This window comes from Acanthochromis polyacanthus, chromosome 7, assembly GCF_021347895.1.
Source record: "Acanthochromis polyacanthus isolate Apoly-LR-REF ecotype Palm Island chromosome 7, KAUST_Apoly_ChrSc, whole genome shotgun sequence".
In the NCBI taxonomy this organism is placed as follows: domain Eukaryota; kingdom Metazoa; phylum Chordata; class Actinopteri; family Pomacentridae; genus Acanthochromis; species Acanthochromis polyacanthus.
This window is the reverse complement of record NC_067119.1, coordinates 38,545,460-38,562,465: the sequence shown is the minus strand read 5'-3', so window position 1 is coordinate 38,562,465 and position 17,006 is coordinate 38,545,460. Positions and strand designations below refer to the sequence as shown.

Sequence of the window (17,006 nt, the reverse complement as noted above, 5' to 3'; positions counted from 1 at the left end):
CTCGGCTATTTGGTTTGGTAAATTAAGTGCGCCCCCCAAGAGAAAAAATCACCAGCCGCCACTGGTAATCAGACCTCTCATTTGTCAGAAATATTTTAAGTTCCTCTCCCAGCTCATACACACGGGTCAGCACCTTAATGCGCGACAACCATCGGACCTCCGTATGGAGCAATAAGGCTTTATGCTCCGCTCCCATTTCCTCACACAGAGATGCGAATATATGGCTTTTCAGAGGTCGTGTCTTTACAAAGTTCACTATGCGCACTACATCGTCCAACACAGGAACCAGTTCGGCTGGTAAAGTCTTAGCAACAAGGGCCTCACGGTGCAAAAAAACAGTGTGTAACAATCACATCTGGGTTTCTTTCCTTCACTCTGCTCATGAAGCCTTTGGTGCGCCCGACCGTGGCTGCAGCTCCATCAGTGCAAACACTTGTGCAGCTTTCCTACGTAAGTCTTCCCTGGTCATGATATTCCGATGTGACCCGAAAAATTTCCTCTCCAGTTGTTTTTTCTGGCAGTGCCTTGAAAAATAGGAAGTTTTCTCTAATGACATCTCCATCCACAAAACGCACGTTGGCCAAGAGCTGAGAATGTCCACAATCTGTAGACTCGTCAAGTTGGAACGCAAATTTCCTACTGATGCGTATCTTTTCCAAAACATGGCTTTCGATGTCTGTAGACATGTCATCAATACGCCTGGCAATTGTGTTACCAGAGAGCGGGACTTTAAAGCTTGCTTGGCACCATGGCACTGTTGGATAGCTTCTCGCCACACACCAGGCATAATGGAATAGGTGTCGTCTCATCCCCGGTGAAAGTAAATCCGAACGAAAGATAGCTTTCACTATATTGCCTTGAGCTCACCATCTTTGCTTTCTTTTTCCCACCACTCATACTTGGGCCTTCATCTGGGTCAGAATCTTGTCCAGGGCCCTGTTCGGAGTTTGCATTTGTCCTTTTTAAAAACTTCTCCATGACTGTCACCACGACCTCTCACGTGCATCACTAATTCTCTTGGAGGAACGAAGCAATCAGCTATTTGCTGCCACACGGATGAATATGACATTACTCTGCCAGTCTTTGCAGCACGGACACTCGACAATGACATAATATTTGCAGAAAATGATTAATAAATGTTAATTTAAAAAAAATGATTTTGGATAATTTCTCACGGCACACCTGATGATCTCTCACGGCACACTAGTGTGCCACGGCACAGTGGTTGAAAATCACTGCCCTAGACCAACCTACAGATGTTGTGAAAGGACACGTGTCAACGACATGTGTTTTCAGGGTTGACAGAATATTTCAGAGTGTTGATGTGGTATTGCCTCACATTCCATCTCACAAACTGGCACCCTGTCAGCATGATTCGTTCATGTCATGTGAGGTGTTTTGACACAACAATCAGGTCTACTTTAGTACTGTACCAAACAATACAAAAAGTGCATTTACAGATAACAGTCTTTTTGTAGCATTTATTTTCTGCACTCTTTTTGAAACACAAAACTTAAGATCTACTCATATGATCTTAGGCAATACTGAACATAAAATGTACAGTGCAAAAACATCAGTTTGCTGAAGAAACAGGGTAAAAGAAAATATGTGTAATTTTTATAGTGCGAAGATTAACGTGCAAAACAAAGTGAGTGAGATTTGTAGAGAATGGAATATCGTAGGGTCTGTGATTAAACTCTACAGGCCGTGAATGTAGCTTCTTTTTTCCTCTTTATTGCTTCTGCTCTGTTTGCAGTGTTTGCTTAAATCTCAAAGACAGTGTGTCTGACAGGGTGTGATGAATAAGATTCACTTGAAATTATTCTAATAAAGAAAACTACTTGTGAGATGTAGTTGGCCACAAGTACACTTGAGATAAAGACCCAGCCAACTCAACAGCAAAATTTTTTCTTTTTTTATACACTGTTTTTTTTTTGTGGTGTTGACTGAATGTTTTTTATGCGTTTTTTATTGTCGTTATAGATAAACTATAGGGATGTCAGTGAGACGTTCAGAACCGAAGAAGCCAGAGTCCTCATGAGATCTATTTGAAACACAGTCCTCTTAAATGCAGGTGAGTACAGTTGTATACCCTCATCTCTACCTCTTTGTGTATCTTTGGTTTAATCACATTATTTCTCTTCTTGTTCAATTCATTTTTTAGTTTTATTGATCATACTGATAGGGCTGCACAGTGGAGTAGTGGTTAGCACTCTCACCTTGCAGCAAGAAGATCCCTGGTTTGCGTCCCGGCTTTCCTGGGATCTTTCTGCATGGAGTTTGCATGTTCTCCCTGTGCATGCGTGGGTTTTCTCCGGGCACTCCGGCTTCCTCCCACAGTCCAAAAATATGCTGAGGTTAATTGATTATTCTAAATTGCCCGTAGGTGTGAATGTGAGTGTGATTGTTTGTCTGTATATGTAGCACTGTGACAGACTGGTGACCTGTCCAGGGTGTCTCCTGCCTTCACCTGAGTCAGCTGAGATAGACTCCAGCACCCCCCATGACCCTAGTGAGGATAAAGCGGTGTATAGCGAATGGATGATCATACTGGTGTTTCTTTTGTGTTAGTCTGTGATAATGGAGTGATTTTTTAATAGAAGAATCTGTCATTAGCTTAGTTGTGGTTCAAGGTTTTAAATGAGCTGAAACTTGTGTTCACTGGTCAGAGTCACAGGATTACTTCAGCTCTGTTACTACCATACAACTATTATATGTAGTTAAATCTGACATCAACTGAGGTTTCATTTCAGTATCTACTGTCACTGTTCTGCATTCTGACAGTTTTGACTCCGGCAGACAGAATCAGGTTTATTCTCATTTTGCCACAGTAATCAAGACAGCTCTGTTTGAAATACGTTTTGTACAGGAAGGGCTCGTCTGGGATTTGAACCCAGGACCTCTCGCACCCTAAGCGAGAATCATACCCCTAGACCAACGAGCCACGTATGCAGCTGTTCACATCTGTAATTCTATGCAGCGAAGTGCTGTAATCGATCTGTTGAAACGTGGCGACTTGGGGCTCCACACTTGGTGGTCAGATGTCAGTACAGTAACAGGAGATTTCTTGTTGGTATCATGTTCAAGTTCATTTTGTTTTTCTGTACATTAGATTCTTCTGTACAAGCTCCTGTGAATCTGACGAGTTACGGTATGACAAGAATTGTTATTTTTGTCACAGCACTGTTTGAAAACTGAGCAACTTAAGGTTGTCATTTGAACTTAATTGTTATGATTAGATTTCTGTGAGCTTCAGAGGTTAAAGTGAGGGCTCGTCCAGGATTTGAACCCAGGACCTCTCACACCCAAAGCAAGAATTATACCCCTAGACCAACGAGCCACACATACAGCTGTTCACATCTGTAATTCTGTCCTGCTAAGACCTAAAATTGAACCACCCTGTGACAGACTGGCAACCTGTCCAGGGTGTCCCCTGCCTTCACCCGAGTCAGCTGGGATAGACTCCAGCACCCCCCACGACCCTAGTGAGGATAAAGCCGTGTATAGAAAATGGATGGATGGATGGATGGATGGATGGATGGATGGATGGATGGATGATCATACTGGTGTTTCTTTTGTGTAAATCTGTGATAATGGATTTGGTTAAAGGAGGAATTACATTTTAAAGTTTTGTGATTTATTTATTCTGTTAGACAGTGCTAGCGGGCCATAAATAATACATTATAAGACCGAAGTTGCGGACCGTGATTGGCCCCCGTGCCGGACTTTGGACATGCCTGATCTAATTAAAGCTGACACCAACTTTGTTTAACTGGGGTTTCATTTCAGAATCTACTGTCACCAGGGACGGATTGAACGTTATTTCATTCGGTCGCTTGACCGAAGGGCCGGTCCACATCTGGGCCGGTGTGCTGGTATTTATTAAATAATTTTGTTTATTTATCCATATGCGGCCGAATGGGATGAGCGTCCAACCATTCATCAGCCCCGTACAGGCACGCAGGCACACATGCGTCACACCACACGCACGCTCAGCCCCGCCCTCAGGTGACAGCTCTGGGCTGAGTAGAGTTTAGACTTGATATCGCGGTGTGTGCAGTAAAGCCCAGCCAGGCAGTTGGAGATGGAGAAGAATGTCATAAAACGTAAAGGAGGGGCTGAAAAGCTCAGAGAAAAGAGAAGAAAAGCTCTCGAAGCGTCGGCCGGACAAAGTAAAACAATAACAGACGGTGCAATTTGTGGCCCCTGTGCCTGTGATGGACCGGCTACAGCAAACATTTCTGTAATTGTTTTACTCTGTCCGGCCGATGCTTCGAGAGCTTTTCTTCTCTTTTCTCTGAGCGCATCTTTGCAATGTGTTTCTTCTTGCGTGTTTGTGTGCTGTATCGTGACGTGACGTGATGACTTCGACGAGGCCCTAGTGTGGATTGGAAGAGTGGTACATTTACTACTTCAACATTGTTACCTTGGTTACTTCTTTGTGTAATTAGCAATTAGCGATAAAACAAATTTTTTTTTGAAGTTGTAGTGTATGTGTGTATTTGCGTTGCAGTGATTCCACTTCAGCAGTATACTGTATGTGAGTAATTATTAAATACAGTGTACAAGTTCAAAGGTTTGTTGTATTATGTCATATTTTTTAGTGCCAATCAAGACTCTGTTGAAAGGGTTGCACAGGTGGGCTGGTCCAAAAAGTCTCAGGTCAAATTTGACTCCCAACCCAGCCCTGACTGTCACACAGTTCAACAGAATCAGTTTTATGTGAAATGTTACAGTACTTTCGTTTTGACACAGTAATCAAGACCTGTTTGGAAGACAGCTCTGCTTGAGATACATTTTATACAGGAAGGGCTCGTCCAGGATTTGAACCCAGGACCTCTCAGTAATTCTGTGCTGCTAAGACCTAAAATTGGATCTCAAAGTGGCTACATTGTGACTTGGGGCTCCACATTTCACCTTGTCCAACAGCACCCCTGGTGGTTAAAATGTTCTTCTTGCTTTCTTCATGCTGTAGTTTAAATATCGATGTATAATTTTCTGATCTTGGCTGCTGAGATGGTGAAAAAGCTTCACCACGACAAGGTGATGGATGAGATCTGGATGAGATGCTGAAGGCTCAGGACACAGTTGGGATGTCTTGGCTGACATGTCTCTTTAAGTGTCAAGAAGAAGTCAGGGACAATCAATTTGCTCATTTATTGTATTCAAATTGCACCGTGACTGTGGCATCAGTGCTATAACATACTATATGTACTTTATTTTACAGATGTACTGTACAAATAAACTGCTTCACTTTTTTATGCCTCCAACAATCCATGTCCATCCAGATTTGACCTTTGACCTTTTGAGTGTAAAGTATCATGACCTGTTTGACTCTTTTGTGACCCCTGGCATTTCTATAAGTTAATGTCATTTAATTTTGTCCCCCAACTGAGCTGAATCTGTGGTATCTTTAACACATTTGCATTTGAAGCCCTGCACATTTTGTAATTAATGTGAAATTGATTGCAGTTTGATTTCTGCAGTTCTCAGAGGTTAAAGCAAGGGCTCATCTGGGATTTGAAGCCAGGACCTCTTGCACCCTAAGCGAGAATCATACCCCTAGACCAACGAACCACACGTGGGCCTCTTCACAGCTGTAATTCTGTCCAGCTAAGATCTAAAACTGGACTGCTCAAACTGCCATGTGGCAAGTTGCAGTTCCACATTTCATCTAGTCCAACAGCACCCTCTGGTGGTTAAAATGCTCATATTGCTTACCTCGGAAGCTGCAGTTCAAACTGGTTTGGTCTGAACCTAATAGACGGATTTGGAGCCGACATCACTCTTACGTCACACTCAAGTGACTACGCATGACGGCTGCAAAAAGCGCCATATTTACCGCGGAAAGAAGACCGAAAATGTCTTGTTGTGCTGTTGGTTGCTCAAATCATTTTGATAAAAACCATAAAACGCGCAAATTTTACAGAATTCCAAGTACTCGTACCCTTTTTAAGGCAAACAGGAGACGTCTATGGTTGCAAGCCATCCGAAGGACCAACTGGAACGAGCAGCAGATTAGCAATGCCAGAATATGCAATGATCACTTCATATCAGGTAACTAACTTGGCCTTCACTAACAATAAGTATCCGCCTGGCTAAGTTATAAAACCATGATCAATTGTATTTTATCAAGCTTGTGGGAGCATGTTAACTATGTACTATATGCACATGTTCTCTTGTGAAGCAAACTGTTGCTAATGTATGCTAACATGCTAAATGTTTGAGATAATGTAGGTTTTGTCAGTAACATCAGTCATCTGAGTGCATTGTATATTTTGTACAGGAGAAGCATCTGATGACATCAATAATCCTGACTTTGTCCCGTCTATCTTTTCTTATTCATTCCGGTCAGACAAGGAAGGCGATGCAAAATTGAAGCGGTAAATATTCTGATTTTCTTGTGTTGCTTCTCTGATATAACTGTATGTTACCACGTAGTGTGATCATTAGTAATAATAAATAGGAAGGTGACGTTTTAATATATTTGAAATAACTCTGGTTAATGAAATAGCATTACTGGACATCTTTGAATGAACCTCATGGAAACGTGTAGTCAGATTTGAAATGATAAAGTAATCCTGTGCCTAAAAGTAGCTGCCTTCTTTGCAATTGATTACTCTCTTCTGTGCATTTCAGATACAAGAGAAAAAGATGAAGAGATGAAGCCTCCAGAAGATGTCCACACAATGATCAATCTACACCTATTTCCCCAGCAAATGATAGTGGAATGGACCCTGATCAAACTACACCCCCTCCACCTGTGAATGACTGTGAAATGGAGCCAAATGCTGATCTTTGTAATGGTATGAACTCTGAACACTCTTCATAACCAAAACAGTACCATCATTAAGAAAAAAAAAAGTAAATCAAAACTATGTGCCTTTCTTTTTTGTTTTTAATGTTAATATGATAATCGTTTTAGACTGGGACGGTGACTTAATAACATTTATCAGGCTGCCCTAATTGTTTATCAAAGTCTGAATTATCTCCAGGAATCAAATCAAATCAAATCAAATCAAATCAAACTTTATTTATAGAGCACTTTTTCATACAATTAAAATGCAGCACAAAGTGCTATACATGTTAAAAACAGTCCCCTCCCCCCGCCCCATCTCCAATCCCAACACATACACACACACACACACACACACACACACACACACAGATGAAGTAATCTTAAAAGCGCGTGGCTGAGTACAGAAGAGCCAGGTCAGTAAACGCTAGAGGGCCGACTGCACGGGGCGCCGCCTACAGCACAGGGCCAGATGCCTCCGCCCGGGCATGCCCCGCCACAAGGACAGTGGGGGGCCTGCACAGCAAAACAGTGTTGTAGACCCCCGACTTGGCCAAGAAGATGCCAGCCACAAGACGGAGACATCCCAACCAGGGCCAATTTCAGCCCCCAGTGCAGCCGGCCCCCACTGAGGAAACACTGGAGATATGGAATAAAAACGTAAAACTACAAAGTCTAAGAACATAAAACTTAATAAATAAGTAAAGTTAAATAAAATATGAAATAAAATATAAAGTAAAGTACTAACAAATGGCTAAAATATCATTTAAAAGTAATAAAATAAAAATACGGTAAGTAAATAGAGGGCTACGATTCATAAATAAATAAAATTAAATAAAAATATTAATAAAAATAAGACATTAGTTAAAAGCCAAATTAAATAGGTGGGTCTTGAGCCTGCTTTTAAAAATATGAACATTCTCTGCGGCCCTCAGGTCCTCTGGCAGGCTGTTCCACAGACGGGGGCCATAGTGCTGGAAAGATGCCTCACCGTAAGTCCGTGTTCTAGCTTTGGGAACCATTAAGAGGTCGGTGCCAGAGGACCTCAGGGTCCGCGAGGGCTCATATGGTAAAAGCAATTCTGAGAGATAAGAAGGTCCAAGACCCCTAAGACATTTAAAAACCATTAAAAGGACCTTGAAATCAATCCTAAAACACACAGGGAGCCAATGCAGTGATTTTAGAACCGGTGTAATATGTGCCCGCCTTCTGGTCTTCATCAGCACACGTGCCGCAGAGTTCTGTAGCAGTAGTAAACTTGAAATGTTTCTTTTTGGAAGACCACAAAGCAGGGCGTTACAATAGTCAATACGACTGGAGATAAAAGCATGCATCAGCGTCTCTGTGTTTGCCCGGGAGAGAAAGGGGCGGACTCTGGCGATGTTCTTTAAATGATAAAACCCTGTTTTCGTTACGTTTTTAATATGTGGAATAAAGTTGAGCTCAGAGTCAAAAATGATGCCCAGATTCTTCACCTGATTGGATGGAATTAAAGACAGGGTTTGGAGTTTTGATAAAAGTTTCTCTCCCTGAGCCTTAGGATCAATAATTAAAACCTCAGTCTTGCCCTGGTTGAGCTGTAGGAAATTTTCTGCCATCCAGGATTTGATGTCTAAAATACAGTTAAAAGGGGCATCAATCGGCCCTGTGTCATCAGGAGACATGGAGATGTACAGCTGTGTATCATCAGCGTAGCTGTGGAATGTGACACCATGCCTCCTGATGACGTCTCCCAATGGAAGCATATATAGGTTACAAAGTATGGGGCCTAAAATTGAGCCTTGGGGAACACCACATTTTATTTCATGGATCCCTGAAGAGCATGTGTATAGACTTACAAGGAATTTTCGATCTGTGAGATAAGAACTGAACCATTGAAAGGCAGTACCAGAGAGGCCTACTAGGTGTCTTAGTCTATTTAAAAGAATCATGTGATCTACTGTATCAAAAGCAGCACTTAGATCCAGCAGCACAAGGACAATAAGCTTGTGTGAGTCCAGGTTGCACCTAAAATCATTAACAATTTTCAGTAGTTCAGTCTCTGTACTGTGGTTCGTCCTAAATCCAGATTGAAATTTCTCAAGAATAGAATGGTGACTTAAAAAATCGTTCAACTGAATAAAACAAGTTTTTCTAAAATTTTGCTTAAAAATGGTAAGTTGGACACTGGCCTGTAGTTATTAAGAACATTAGGATCCAAATTGTTCTTCTTCAGAAGGGGTCTCACTACTGCTGTTTTAAGAGCAGCAGGGAAAGAGCCCATCTGAAGGGAACAATTCACTATATTTAAAAGCTCGACTTCAAGGAATCCATAAAATGTTTTAAAAAGTGATGTGGGAATTGGGTCTAAAATGCAGGTTGTTGGTTTTACTTGGGAGGAAGGCAATTATGAATTAGATTTGGGGAAAAAAATAGTGACATATATTTTCTTCTTATTAATTTTACAGAAGCTACAGTCCCAAAGGCCGACCATGAGGACCTCAAACAGAAATACCACCTACTGAATATCGAGTGTGACAACCTGCGTGCAGAAAACAACCAACTGAGAGCTGAGAATGAAGAAATAAAAGCAAAGCTCAAAAGTAGACAGTTTCCTTTTGCTTCTGTCAAGTCTAAAGCAGCACAGGTGCTATTTTTCACTAGTTTGACTAGTGCTCTTTTCAGTTGGGTCCTGCTAGCCATAAAAGACAATGTAGAACTTTTACGTTGTGCTTTGACTCTGGAGGACCATCTGCTTGTAGTCCTCATGAAACTGAGATTGGGGCTTACCAATAAGGATATTGCAATCAGATTTAATGTACTGAAATGTGACATATCAAACATTTTAAGGAAGTGGCTCCCTGTTATGGCACAAACTCTGAAACCGTTAATCAAGTGGCCAAGTAAGCAAGCCATATTAAGGAACATGCCAAAATGTTTCAAACCTAAATACCAGCATTGCAGGTGCATAATTGATTGTACTGAAATTTTCATTAACAGACCCTAATCTAACAGCCAGAGCCCAAACATATTCAAATTATAAGAGCCATAACACAGTGAAGTATTTGGTTGGCATGTCACCTGCTGGAGCCATTACATTTCTGTCCACTGGCTGGGGTGGACGTGTGTCTGACAAACAACTTACAGCTGAGTCCGGGTTTTATGACCACTTAGAAATAAATGATGAGATACTGGCAGATCGTGGTTTCACCATAAGAGATGAGCTTGCATTGAGAGGAGCCACGTTGAGAATCCCACACTTTACCAAAGGGAAAAAGCAGCCGTCTGCTCAAGAAGTGGAAACATCAAGGCGTTTGTCTAATGTTAGGATACACATTGAGAGAGTAATTGGTAGATGGAAAACATTCAGAATTTTAACTACTGTTGTCCCACTCTCACAAGTTGACCTGCTAGATGACATTGTAATCGTGTGTGCAGCATTAACAAACATTTGCAAATGTGTTGTTCCAAGAAAATAAACTACAGGATTTGTGTCGTAAACAACACTCAAGTGTGATATTGTGCCAAACACATTATTCATTAACTAACTAATGTTGGTGATATTCATTTCATTGCATTTGTAAACTTTCCTCTATGTAAAGTATAAATGGCAAGTGCAGTAAATTGTAAACAATGGCCAAAATTTTGAGAACAAATTTATTGACACATCATGCCTGATTATGTTTTTTTTTTATGAATTTTTATGGCATCTAACTTAACGGGTATGTAACAAACATAGGCACTCAGTAACCAGTGAAAAGTAAAAGTACAGGCATCAAATTAAAATTTCACTGTTTTGAATACTTTCTACTTCACTACATTTACTTTGAATATTATTAATCTGGTAAGAAAGTCTTCATAAAATGTACCTAAGTGTAAGTTCTTAAAGTTTGTACTTTTTATCTGTGCTTTTACTTTACTTTCCACCACTCCCAATAAAAATGACAGTCAGTTATTCAGATATGTTTTTATTTCTTACTGTTTTATATGTTGAACCTAAGTGCAAACTTTCAATAGTTAAACAGGAACTGGTCCTATAAATAAAACTTGTTTAAGTGCATACTCCAGCTCTTTTCACTTACACTTAGCACAATACCATTGTTTCACCTTTCTTTTTACCTTTGCACATTCATAGTGGAAATGCTTATTGCACTTTGCACAGGTAATGATCTTTCCAAATTCTGGTCTTTCACAGTGAGGGCAGACCGTCGGTGCTTGTTGTTGCTGGTCCATGCTGCGTGTTAACAGCTCAGGCAGAATATTTTGTTTAAAGAACTGTTCAGCAATAGGGAGGGCTGTGGAAAGGAATGGATCATCTCTGGTTGTAGTCATGTAATAAAATATCCTGCACATGGCTGTCCATTACATAGCTGTATGCATCCAGTGTTTGGTAGGATTTCAGGCTTTCCCGGGAATAGAGACTCAGAGTCTCGATCAGGTAAGAATGGATGTCTGGCCACTGAAGTTTATGCCATTTTTTTTCGTCATTTATCCAGGCAGCAGCTTGCAATGCATATGGGTCGTTAAGGCGTATACCGCTTACTAATATCAATTTAGTTGAATAACTTACTTTATCACTTGGCGATAAACTGTTGTAGTATGCTGACAACATCGCTAGCTAAAATTAAAACCGCTATCGACCGCTAACACGGCTGAAAACTGTGTTGACAGCCGACTTGACAATTTAAAGGGCCCTGCCTTTCTGCAGCCGTGATGCGCGCGCATCCTCTCGTGCTTGTAAACAACAAATCCCTCTATTCTGGCATTGCTAATCTGCTGCTCGTTCCAGTTGGTCCTTCGGATGGCTTGCAACCATAGACGTCTCCTGTTTGCCTTAAAAGGGGTACGAGTACTGTAAAATTTGCGCGTTTTATGGTTTTTATCAAAACGACTTGCGCAACCAACAGCACAAGAAGACATGTTCGGTCTTCTTTCCGCGGTAAATGCGGCGCTTATTGCAGCTCTATACAGTCTATGCATGTGACCCACAGGCTCCAAACCAATGTTGATTAACAGGAATGTAAAGGGTGATGAAGACACACCATTTTTTATTCCTTTTGGTTACTTTGTATATTTTATATTAATATTTAACTGTAAATTTTGTCATTTCAGCTCAATAGCTCCCGGGTCATGTGATCTTTTGGCTCAAATCCAACACCGGATAGTAGAGCTAAGCCTGCTCTATGACACACACCTCTTTTAGTCACTCGTTTTATTTTGAAAACCGGAAGTTTTCTGGCGCTTTTGTAACTCACGCTGACTTTTCCACTTGTTTCTGTGCGTTTGCCATAAAGTCTGTACGAGGAGCGCACATAAAGGCCCAGTCACACCGCCCGAACTTTGCTGGAGTGTTCCTGGAGCGGTGAAAAAAATTCATCACCGCTCGTAACCGTTCACCACCGTTCACCACCGTTTACCACCATTTAACAGAAGTTGGCCCCCGTTAAAGCAACGCCGTATACGCTCAGCCACCGCTGATGTTTCTGGAGGGGCCCTCCTACCGCTCCGAAAGTTTTGAGCTGCACAAAATATTGCGAGTGGTGAGGAGGGGGCAATTTTCCACCCCGGCAAAGTTCACCCCCGCTCCACCAACGCCCAGTCAAAGTTTGGCACCGCTAGACGCAAGTTCGTGGACGCTTGGGTCCGCTAGGCCAACGCAGAAATCTTGAACGCTGGACCACCGCTGCTTTGCCAGCGTTGCCCGGGCGGTGATTAAACGTTGCACAAACTTCGGTGGAGCGGTTGTAAGCATTTTACGAGTGGACACGGGGTTGCTGGAACGGTGTCGGGCGTTGAAGCAGCGATCCATGGCAGCGATGAACTTTGGTTTGGCGTTGGTATAGAGGTGTCGGAGCGGGACCAGAATTTGGCTATAAATACGGGGAGAAATGGACCAGGAGCCCATTTGGAATCGAGCTGCCGTTGAGTTCAGACCTCATCTATATCAAATTTGCTCAAAGTTAAAGTAAAACTGTATCACCATGGATGCTGAGAGACTTGCTATGATTGGTGCACTAGTCCAGCAGCAGAATCAGAACCTCCTCAGATTGCAACAAGCTGTTGATAGAAGGAGAAGAGAGAGAAGAAGGAGAGACAGAGTTGTGTGGGTCAGACAGTGGATACTGAGAAGGCCTGAACATGGACTGTATGACAAGCAGATGGTGGCGATCCGTTCAGCGCCGTAGTCACAAGCGGTATGCCGCTAAACCAACTTTATACCCCCGCCGAGCCAACGCCCGCATGCGCAGAACGCCGCTATGGGAGACGCCAGTGTTTACAAACAGTGACGTCAGGAAGTCACGTGATTACCGCGCTGGTTGGCAAGAGGAACCAGAGGAACAATGGCTGACGATAACAATGCGAACTATCCTTCCGTGAAATTGTCCGATTATGCTCAATCCTTATCACCTGAGGCCCGACAAAGATACGTGAGTAAGCTGAGATATCAGGGAAACAGTAAAACCTTGCCAGATCCCTACATTTTGAAGACTGGGTGGGTTGACGATCCTTCATTGTGGCCGGACATTTCCTTCACCGACATTTATTTTTACTTGATTGACACCCCTGGGCAGTTCACACACCCAAAAATATATAATTATGAATTAAAAATAATATATCTTCTGTTAATCTTCAACAAGATGTTAAAGAAACGTCAAGAAGTTGCTGTATTTTTTGTCTATGGCTTCTATGTAACAGTAACAGACCCACAGCATTGGTGATCGAAAATATGACAATTCTAAAAAACGATTGCTGGACGCATACAGAAACAAATATGGTTACAAATATGAGGCTACTGGCTTAAGGAGATGTTATTGAATATGCTTCATTCGACTTTAGTATACTTTCATCGCCTATAAAGCGATCGGTAACACATGACAACACTGAACCAAACCGAAAGTGTAGAGATCGCTTCACGCGAAGGAACGCTTCCTACAGCTAACAACTACACATGATATTACCATTGTGGTAAATACATGTGCAATTTCATTCATGAAAAGCGATAACTTTACGTATTTGTTTCAAACCCAGCAAGCCGTTATGTTACTGCCGGTTCTTGCCAACCAGCAGCGGTCTTGTACTACGTGACCATAACAAATGACGACACGCGGGCTTTTCCCATACCAACGCTCGCATCACCGCTAAAGCAACGCCGGCTTCAGCGGTGCACCGCTTATCCAATGCCCGTGTTTTCGATTTTTTTCCCATTTTGTGCGCGGTGACGAGCGTTGTCGAAATTCGGCCCCCCCTCCCTACCGTTCAAGGAACGCTCCAGCAAAGTTCGGGCGGTGTGACCGGGCCTTAAGATCTTGGAGCGGCTGGCTTGACCACACGAAAACGAAAGACGGCTGACGTGACCGCAGTCCGCAAACGTCACCACAGAAAGCGGGTGAAACGAAGCAGCGTCTTTGTTCAACTGAGAGCCTACCTGGCGCAGTCAGAGGATGATCGTCGTCCTGGAGTCTGTGGTTTCCCCGGGAATATGACGGCTTCATCGTGCGGTGCTCCCTGCAGGTCAGCTGGCTCCGATCAGCTGTTCCAGATGCTAGCGACACATCCCTGCCACTCGTGGCGTGTCAGCATCTGCAGACGAGGCTCCGTGCAGGAAAATCTCTGCCCTGTTGCTCACGGTTCCAAGCAAACAAATAAAACTTTTATCCTGCACGATTTCTTCTCTACACACTGGATTTCCTCTTGTTGATGGAAACGTGGATTAAACCCGGTGATGACAGCGCGGTCACTGTGCTCCTCCCCCCTGCTCTTTCCTCAGCACACCGCAAGCGTAAGGCCGAGGGGGTGGATTCGCCACAGTCTTTAAGGATAATTTGACATGTAAACCATCGCATGTAAAGAATTATTCCTGTTTTGAAGTACAGTTGTTCATGATGGAATTAGCTTGTCCAATCTTATGTGCTGTAGTGATTTGGTTAATTGCAGTAATCTTTGAAAACAGTAACAGTGTGTCTCGTGTTGTTTCTGTCTGACCATTGGACTGAAGCTTCAGACTGTCACCAGAGGGGTATTCCACGAAGCTGGCTTAGGTCGAAGCCTGGCTTATTTCGGTCAGCTTCGCTAACTTTAGTGAGTTTAGTTCCACCAACAAGGCTCAGGGCTAGCCTGGCTTGGTAACCATGGTAACTCAGCCAGAGCGACAAGCTTGGTCCGGGGCAGGCTAACAGTCAAGCTTACTTTAGCCCCATGTCAGAGAAGGTTCTGACGAGCTTCAGAAAGACGCCTGTGAACCGCATGTTACACATTAAATTCATCTTCATCTGTAATCAATGATGTTCTTGTTTGGTGACATACATTGAGACCTTTTTTAAATATTCTTATTTAAATAACGCCGGAATAACCGTGAATCAAACTATATCATATTACACTACACATTTTGTCACAGTGTGCAACTGTGTGTCAGTGGTTAAAGCGTAGTTAAGTAGATTAAATGTGGCTTCACTTTTCATTGCGCCGTGGGTTCAAATTCACCAGCGGTAAATACTTGGAAATATCCGATTTTCTTTCTTCTTTCACCCTCAAAGTGCAGTCAACACGTAACAGGAATAGGCACAGATTGTGTTAAAATAAGCAGGACACAACAGCCACAGTTTTCCATAAAGAATGCCTTCCTTTTACCAGCGGTCCAATCTGATCATGATGATAATCCAAAGGTGATGCCAAATGATGAGAGAACTATTTTGTGTACAAGCTCATTTGTGTCTTCTCCCTTATTTAAATGTAGGGCACAGTAGCACTATCATCTCTAATAAAAATGACATCTCCTCTATAGGCTTACATGTTTATTTCTGCTTTTTTATTCAAAGTTTGAGTGTTTGATGAAACATCTCCACATGAAGTTGCCCCTTTTTTCCAAAGTATTCCTACTTTGGTTTTAGGTGTTACCTGCTGCTTTATTCATCTATGGTGGATATATATTTGTCAAATCAAGAACATGAATTAGGCCTACCAGAGTAAAAAGTGAAAACCACCATCACATTGCACAAAACCAGGCTATGTTGTAGCCTCTTTCTCTCATATATATATGTATGCATATATATGTTTATACACACATAAAAAATGTCTTCAATGGGTTTTGAAAAGCTTTATTTCATCAAGATTGATCTCCTCTGGGCCACAGTAGTGTGACAAACTTCAGGGTGAGGAAAAAAAAGTCATCAACCACTGCAGTTGTGGGTTATCCCTAATCGGTGTCAAAAACTTGCCCTCTGAAAATTAAATTTTCAGACGTGTGCGTGTGTACGCTCAGACTAAGTGCTTCATTAAAAAGAAAATAAACACGCATTTAAACGGTCGGCAATGCTTTGCCAGGCAGCGTCTCGAGCTTTATTTATCGCAACCGTGTTGCCTTTTCTTGTGATAATCTCCCTGTAGTCCTCGTACAACTCCATGAGAAGTTTCTGCTCCGCCGAAGAGAAAGTCTCCGCTCTGTTTTTGGACATAATATCATCATTTCGACGATCGACACGTCTGGGCTTTTTATCTCCCCCAGACGTGCGCTCAGCCTGGCTTGGATCAGCCTGGCTTGAATAAGCGTCTCTGAAAAACAGCTGAGCCTCGTTTGTGGAACTACTTGCAGCTGAGATTAAAGTTGCCGCTTGTTCAAGCCACGCTTACCGGCGTAAGCCCAGCCTGTTTTAGCCAGCTTGGTGGAATACCCCCCAGTTAATCTGGTGTAGATTATCACACTCTACTGCAGCGAAGCGATATTTCCACTCAGTTAGGTGGAAGTCCTCATAAAACCGTGTATTTTATTGGTAGACTGAACAGCCGTGATTCAGAAAAGAACAATAGCGATTTTTGGAGCCAATGTTAAAGCTGACAACAAGAGCATTTCAGAACAGTTTATTGACATCTGTCTGTTTTGAACAGGCATCAACACAGTCACCTATGCTATGTATTGCTGTTGTAACAGCTGTCTCGCTCACTGAATATCACCAGTTGATCGGAACACCAGTTAATCTTGAACACCGGACCCATCACTAGTATTCAACAACAATAACTCACTTCACTAAGTGTGAGAGTTTGAATGAGAAAAGTAACTGTTATATTGATCTATTGAAGGTAAACTCTGAGTCTCATTGGTTCTACTGAGTAACCAGAACACTTATTTCCATATCATTTCATTTTCTATGGGAATATCTGGACACCTTCTACGAATCCAAGAGGAGTGCGAGAATCTCTTCTCTCCCCCTGATCTCTGGCTTCTTCTATGTATCTT

At 42.3% G+C, this 17,006-nt stretch overlaps 1 non-coding gene across 1 annotated transcript; it reads right to left on the bottom strand.

Moving 5' to 3' along the window:
* Nucleotides 1-2,872: 2,872 nt before the first annotated feature.
* trnap-agg (transfer RNA proline (anticodon AGG)) lies at nucleotides 2,873-2,944 on the bottom strand. Its single transcript has one exon. It is a non-coding gene; the product is annotated as a tRNA-Pro (tRNA).
* Between the last annotated feature and the right edge of the window lie 14,062 nt (nucleotides 2,945-17,006).